At 46.2% G+C, this 7,242-nt stretch overlaps 1 pseudogene; it reads right to left on the bottom strand.

Moving 5' to 3' along the window:
- Positions 1–377: 377 nt before the first annotated feature.
- On the bottom strand, positions 378–6,087 carry LOC127294467 (pentatricopeptide repeat-containing protein At1g09190-like; annotated as a pseudogene).
- Between the last annotated feature and the right edge of the window lie 1,155 nt (positions 6,088–7,242).

Below are 7,242 nucleotides of genomic sequence, written 5' to 3'. Positions count from 1 at the left end.
TGCTAACTTCTCATCTCCAATGTCATCTCAGTGGGGCCCTTCGACAAAGCAGATGACACTCGTTGACCAGCATTGCTCCGAACCGGCAACCTCTGGATGTCCTCTTGTGTTCTGAAGGGCTGGCATTTGCAAGATCTCAGTATTGTGATACCCTTCGACTGCGTTTGCTGCCACTTCATTGTATTGTGTCGGTATGTTGTCTCCTCTTTTTAATTGACGAACCTGCGAGTTTATGTCGATCTCCTCTTCTTTTCTAATGTAACAAACTATATATCCTGACCAATGTCAACCCCTCTTGTAATACCCTTTTGAAGCAATATATTCTAAAAAAGTAATACACATTCTGAAACTCACAGTTTAACTGTAAGAGTACCTGTCGACAGCATGCAATCCAAGGTGGCCAACAGAAATACAATGTACTACTATATGCATGTATCCATTCTTGTTAACATTTTGCTATAAGCAAATCCAACCAAGACAGAGCAGTGATTGTCACTAACCGCGTGGACTTTCCAACTTTGACTGGAAAAAATCAGCTCCATTTCCATGCATGCTTTGGCTTACAATGATGGGGGGCATCACCAGATACCTCCTTTGTAGGACTAATTCGGTCCCAGGTACCCGCTCAACAACTTTTCTCCGTGTTCTTTATTTGCCGCAGATCAACACGCAGCTGCCGCCCTGCTTCGTACAAACCAGCAAAATGCCTATGATTAGAGCCACACTAAAATAGGTAACGCACAAAGCCTTTTCGCACTCTTAATGGATAATCTTTTCACGGTAAAGCTACAATGTGATCAAATAAGATCGTCAAGGCAATGAAAGGACCTGGGAATACATTATATATGCTGGTAGGTATACTAGTAGTGCTTTACTGCTAATTGCGATGCCATATTGTACAGCACTTTATTCTCCAAATCTTTTTTTCAAAGCTAAAGGTCATATGTTACACTACTAGTACTGAATGATTGTTCATATTCAATCGATCTAATGATACCTGTGGCAGATTAAGAATTTGATGTGGCACCGGTTTAGGAGTGCATATCTTCTTCAGTGGATCCTCTGTGAGTGCAGCCATATCGTCGATAGAGGTTACCTGCTCCCTGGAGCAGTCCACGGGCACCGAGCAGAGGCAGGTCAACGGCTGTCTCGCCCCCGCCGGCCTCCGATGTCGCCGCCGACCTGCACCGTGCAACAGCCGGTGTCGATCCCCAAACGTGGAGAGGGGAGGCCTTTGTATGTGGTCCTCTCCACTCCGTGGCAACACCGGGGAGCATACAGTCACTGGGAGTAAACAAGTACTAGCAAGTTGGTGAAGGGTTGATAAAACAATGTACACAGAAAGAAATGCCGCCAGTGGCTTCTCCTAAGCATTTGTGGGGACCTGAAACGCATCAAAATAAGAGCGGATTAGAGAGAATCCAAAGGTGGGTTGCATGCATGTGGATGTGATTGTGCAAGCAAAGAGAGTATATGCAGTTGGCAACTAGGGAGGGATAGTATCTGGGACACTGCCAAGTGCCAATAAACCTATGCAGCTGCAACTGTATAGTGCAGACATGTTGGCCAAGGAGATGAGCACCCAATGTCAAGTACACATATGCGTTTACATCTGTCATACGATACTCCCAAGTATTTATACAAGTAGATTTTAGATAAATCCGTAGCTTGACATTATACTTTTTTCACCCTTCAAAAGAATTTTTGTACTGTATTCTAGAAAGCTATGTGATATTTCAGTAAGCAAATAAAGAAAAAACTAAAACGAAAAAGAATACCCCAAAAAAATATTTGTGTGATCAATGTTGTTAACTCTCTCGGCAGCATCCTGGAGGATATTTGTGTGATATATTTTAATCCCATAGATTTTAGTACAACAACTTTGACCTTAAGGGAACACACTTTAATATGATTTCAACTTACGGTTCTAGAGACATAGATCCACATGTCAGCAACATCGATGCCACGCATAAAAATACCCAATTCAATCATACGTGGTTCAGGTTTGACAGCACGATACATAAAAACGGGCAGCTGGGTGTAAAAAGAGCTTTTGGAAGTAAAAGAGAAGATCAACACATGCTCCTCCCCCTTATGGTTCTTCCATATCCTTTTTGCGGTTTTTAAGATCAGTGGGGAGACAAATTTCAAGGAGCAGGGAAAAGAGAAGGCAGGGACAAAAACACAAGGCCCAATACCGGAAATTTCCCATGGTTCTAGGCAGCATCTCTTGATTTTATTTGCCCTTTGTTGGGAACTTAAAATTATCATTTCGAGTTGTCCCTGTTAGAGGAGCCCACAAAAGGAAAGTGCCAAGGTTGGTGCTGGGCCCGAAATGTGTATAGGTCTCTGTGTGAAAGTTTGTTTCTTTGCGTTTGCCATTCTGTACGTGTTAACAGCGTCAGATTTCCTTCTGCATGCTACAATGATGCAGAGCCTATCTCTAGTAACTTCCAGGAGCCTTTTGTGCCCGCAAGTAAAATGCTGAAAGAGTGACCAAACTGATGTATGCATACACACCATAAACTGTAGTCTCAGCACTGAGAGTTCCTGTGCTGGAACTTTCATAAGTCTGTTTTTTCAAATCCACCAATTATGCTATAGAAAGATAAAATAAGGTCTAGTTTTAAACTTAATTAGGTACTTGTTAACCATCAGTTAAGAGAGAGAATAGCTGAAATGCTACAGATTGTTTCTGGTGATATATAGGGGCCCACATACAAATATAAAACTATCAAGGAGCAGGATCATGTGACTGTGATTCCAGAAGCAGACAAACTCTTGCAAAATACAATGGGGAAAAAAGAGAGTACTGATACTAAGAAGAACAATGTTTTAACATTTCCCCTTCTTCTGATACTAAGACACTGTTTTAAGATTTCCCATTGTTCTGGGTGCTTCGTTACATGAAGAATCTGATATATGTTAATTTGTTTAAAACATTGGAAAAGACACCATTGTTTTAAGCAAATGCGGCGAATCATAAAGAAGGAAAAGACTGATATCAGGAAGCATAATACACGTCAAGGTTGACAGGAAACTGCTTCTACTCCAGGCATTTAGAGTATCAGCAATTCAGCATAGAATTTTAGTAAGAAGAAAAAAGGGAGAGTAACTTGTCAATAGTTGGATTAGCTCAACAGAGGGACATATTCTGAGAAACAATTTTAGCAGATGTATATCACTGATATGTTGAAGAATATGGTTTATTCGGGAGTTGGCCATATTCGGGAATAAGTAAGCTTTGCTGAAAGTATATAATACGCAAACTGAATTGGACAAATGCAATACATATTGAACCAACAACTATAGCTATCATAAAATTTCCAGCACTCAAGTTAGTCCATTTATCCAATATATCTTGTGTCGTTTGATGTTTGAAATACACACAACCAACCAACACATATCACGAACAAATATCTGGAGCAATGAGGTCTACTAAATCATGCACATACTTATTTCTTAATTCTTATTAAGCTACATTGCAGCATGGAGAGGCAATTACAGAACTGCAGACTCTTATACCAGACTCTCCAGAAGAAAATTGGCAAATAACTCTTTATCAGACAATTCCTATTTCGCGATAACTTCCAGGGTGATCACTAGCAAATGGAAATGAAATAAAGTCTTCCAGATAGATCCTTTGCCACTCTATCTCATGGTTAAACGGTCACTTCATACTATTTCTGTTTGCATTTCAGAAGATGGGCTAGTTCACCACTTTGAAAAGTAATAACACTCAAAGCCAAAACAAAAAACTAATATACGCATGCTTCATTCAACTTTCTTTGTGATACGTGGCTTCATTCAATATTGGTAAAAGTAATCAGAATATGCCCATTAAAGTGTGATTTTATCTTAAGGAAATAAGGACTAGATCGCAGCTACATAACGTTCAGAAATTAAATTAAACATATATGTGCTACTGCTAACCATCAATATCACCATTGATAGTGGCAAACTACATGTATACTCACTCCAGGATAGAAGGCATTATTCACATTTCTTTGTTCTTGTCAGCTAGTTGTGTAATGTTGTGAGATTTCCAATTTCGAATAAGCCAATTGATTGCATATCATATGAATTGAGGTGCCTACGAGAAAGACTTGGGGGCTTGTTGGCTAGCATATGAGGTGGTGTGCTAGGCAGGCCAAGTTTCACCACTCTCTTAATAAATACCACAGTGGTTCCTCCCACCGTTGAAATAAGAGAATTGAGGTGCCTACTGTCTAGTGCCTATATTGGTCTTGAACTAACCATAACAATGTATTCCACGTTGGGTATATCTCTATAGGAAAAAAGCACTGAACAAAGCTACCACCTATTCAGTTCACCATCCTAAATAAATGTTGAAGAAGCTGGAAACATAAAAATATAGCTTAAGTGATTACCTGTAAATACCACATCCCATGATCTTGATAAGATTGGCCAATGCACAGAGCCTTCCCCTATAGGTCTTCTCTGTTGTTTACCCTCTCGGTTGTAGGTGTATATTCAGAGTTAACTCATAATACGAGCACATATTTTGTCAACTTGAACTTGGTTCTTCTATTAGACTCTGCCCTGGCGACTTGTGCGCACTCATCCTCCTCATAAGTTTTCTCACATCCCCTGCCTCCTCCCATCGTCCTGTTTGTGCATAAAGATTGGCCAGCAGCACATAATTCCCTGAATTCCAAGGTTCCAGGCTAATAAGCTCTTTGAGAGCTACCTCGGCAATGCCAAGCCCAGCATGGGAACGGCATGCGCTTAGAAGCGATCCCCATATTGCAGCGTTAGGACTCATTGGCATCTCTTGAATCAGTGCATGCGCCTTCTCGAGAAGACCGGACCTTCCAAGTAAATCTACCATACACCCATAGTGTTCGATTTCCGCCTCAATCCCATGCTCTGACTGCATACTCTGGAAGATCCCCTGCCCAACATCTACCGCCCCAGCATGGGCACAGCAACTAAGCACCCCCAGGAAAGTCACTGCGTTGGGAGCCTCTCCAGACCTCACCATCTCCTGGAACAGCTCGATTCCCTTGATCCCTTGCCCATTCAACGAAAACCCTGAGATCATCGTGTTACAGGTCACCACGCTCCGCTGTCGCATCCCTTGGAACACCTCTGTGGCGCTGCTAAGGTCACCACACTTGCAATGCATATCAAGCACCGCATTTGCAACATGCACTGACCTATCTAGCATACCCGTCTTACATGTGTACTCATGTGCCCACCTCCCGGCACCGGCGTTCCCCGTCCTCCCGCAAGCAGGCAGCGCCGCGGCAAGTGTCCCATCATCTGGCGCCACCTCGCCCTCCCGCACCATGTCTTCGAAATACCGCACTGCCATGTCGTCCCTCCCGCACCACGCGCACCCCGCAATCATAGCGTTCCAGGACACCACGCTTCTCCTGGAGCGCTTGAACCGCTGCATTTCGTCGAACAGCTGGCGTGCCGTGAGGAGATCCTTGGCTTTCAGATAGGCGGTGATGAGCGTGTTGTAGGCGACGGCGCACTTGTTCTGCTGAGGCATTTCGTCGAACAGGGTTTGTGTGTGCGGTAGAGGATAGGGCTTGAGGAGCGCGAGGGAGATGGCGTGGTGGGAGAGGAAGCCGAGGCGGAGGAGGAGCGCGTGGAGGGACGAGAGGAGCGGGAAGGAGGGGGTGGAGCCGAGCAGAGGGAGGAAGGAGAGGCGATCGGGGGCGTGAAGGCGGCGGAGGGAGGAGAGGAGGCGGAACGCGAGCGGCGGGGAGTAGGCGGAGAGGGATTTGAGGGCGGCGTTGAGGAGTGGGAGGGGCGGCGGCGGGTCGGGAGGGAGGAGGCTTAGGAGAGGGAGCGCGGGAGGCGGCGGGGAGGAGAGGAGGAGCAGCGCGGTGAGGAAGTGGTGGTGCGGGGAGGGCGGGGAGGAGTGCAGGCGAGGAGGTCGAGCGGGCGGCGGCGGGCGCGGGAGGAGTGGTGCAGGAGGTGGAGCAGGCGGCGCTCGGACGTGCGGGGGTGCCAGCCGTCGGGGGTGGTTGCGGCGGAGGAGAATGACTGGGAGGCCTCGCCGGCGGCGACGGTGGACGGCATCAGAGCGCGCGCGAGAGAGTTTGGTAGGAATCGGTTGGATTTGAGAATGCGCCTTTGTGGGAGAGAAGGTGAATCAGGCTTTCGTATTGGGCCAAGCAGAGGGAATACCACCGTGTCAGCCTTTCACGTCGTTCCTGCTTTATGCTGTGCTGCGTTGTGATGTATCCACTGAAATGTTATTGTGATAGCATCACCAGAGCATTTTTTTTTTTTTAGAAGAAGACGTATCAATCACGCAGAAGAAGAGGCCAACGGCCCGATACAACTCCACACACACCCAAGATGATACATAGCCAAGCGGCTTACAACGATACAATAGGTATCCTGCGTCTCCCAGGGCGGCGGTGGCGGAAAAGCTTTTCCTGCTCCAATCTCTGGCGTCTGTGCTGGCCCCTCTCCTTCCGCTTGCCGCTCCGGCGGTAGGAGGGAGGGGGCCCCTTTTTTGCATGGTACTTAGGGCTAGGAGTTCTCTGGCATGGTGTGCCGTTGGGGTGGTGGGAGCGGCGCCCGGGCAAATAAACGATTTGGCCTTTAGTTAATAATTTCAATTTCATTAAGAAAAAACTAACCAAATAAATGGAAAATGAAAATTAATAGAATTCTTTTTTTCTTCAAATCCAAAAAATTTCTCTATCTGCCTCAACTCTTCTCCCACACCGGCGTTGTCCTTCATGGCGGCGTCTCGGAGTTGGTGACACTGTGTGCTTGCCGATCTTCCAGATCGGTGGCTTTAGGGTTCATGGATGGTATCGGCGAGGCGGCGACAACGACTCATCAGATGGTTTTTCCTCCTGCTTTGTCCCCGTTGATGCGGCGTTGTCTCCGACGCTAAGGTGGAGTAGAGAGGATTCGTCCAGGAGTACGTGCAGATGGTGGCATGCACTGGTGACAGCTGGAAGATGGTGCACCTTGTGGTGGGTTCGTGGTTGAAGGCTGATGGTTCTGGTTCCCTACTCTAACATCATCGTGTGTGGGTGCCAGTGCTGAAGTTCAATGGCGTGTCCAGGGACATGCTGCCCTGGTCTGATTCTTTCAACGGCAATGGTTTGTCATATGGCAAATTACATTGAAGGTCCGAAAAGCTGATGATCAGCGATGGAGCCGTGTCGAGCTCAGGTGAAGAGGTGATCTGTCCATTTTTTTCCTTGGTGGCTGCTACGGTGGTGCCTGATACGTCTCCAACGT

This window comes from Lolium perenne, chromosome 4 (assembly GCF_019359855.2).
Source record: "Lolium perenne isolate Kyuss_39 chromosome 4, Kyuss_2.0, whole genome shotgun sequence".
Classification (NCBI taxonomy): Eukaryota; Viridiplantae; Streptophyta; class Magnoliopsida; order Poales; family Poaceae; genus Lolium; species Lolium perenne.
Note: the sequence above shows the minus strand (reverse complement) of the source record. Positions and strands in the feature narration are given on the sequence as shown.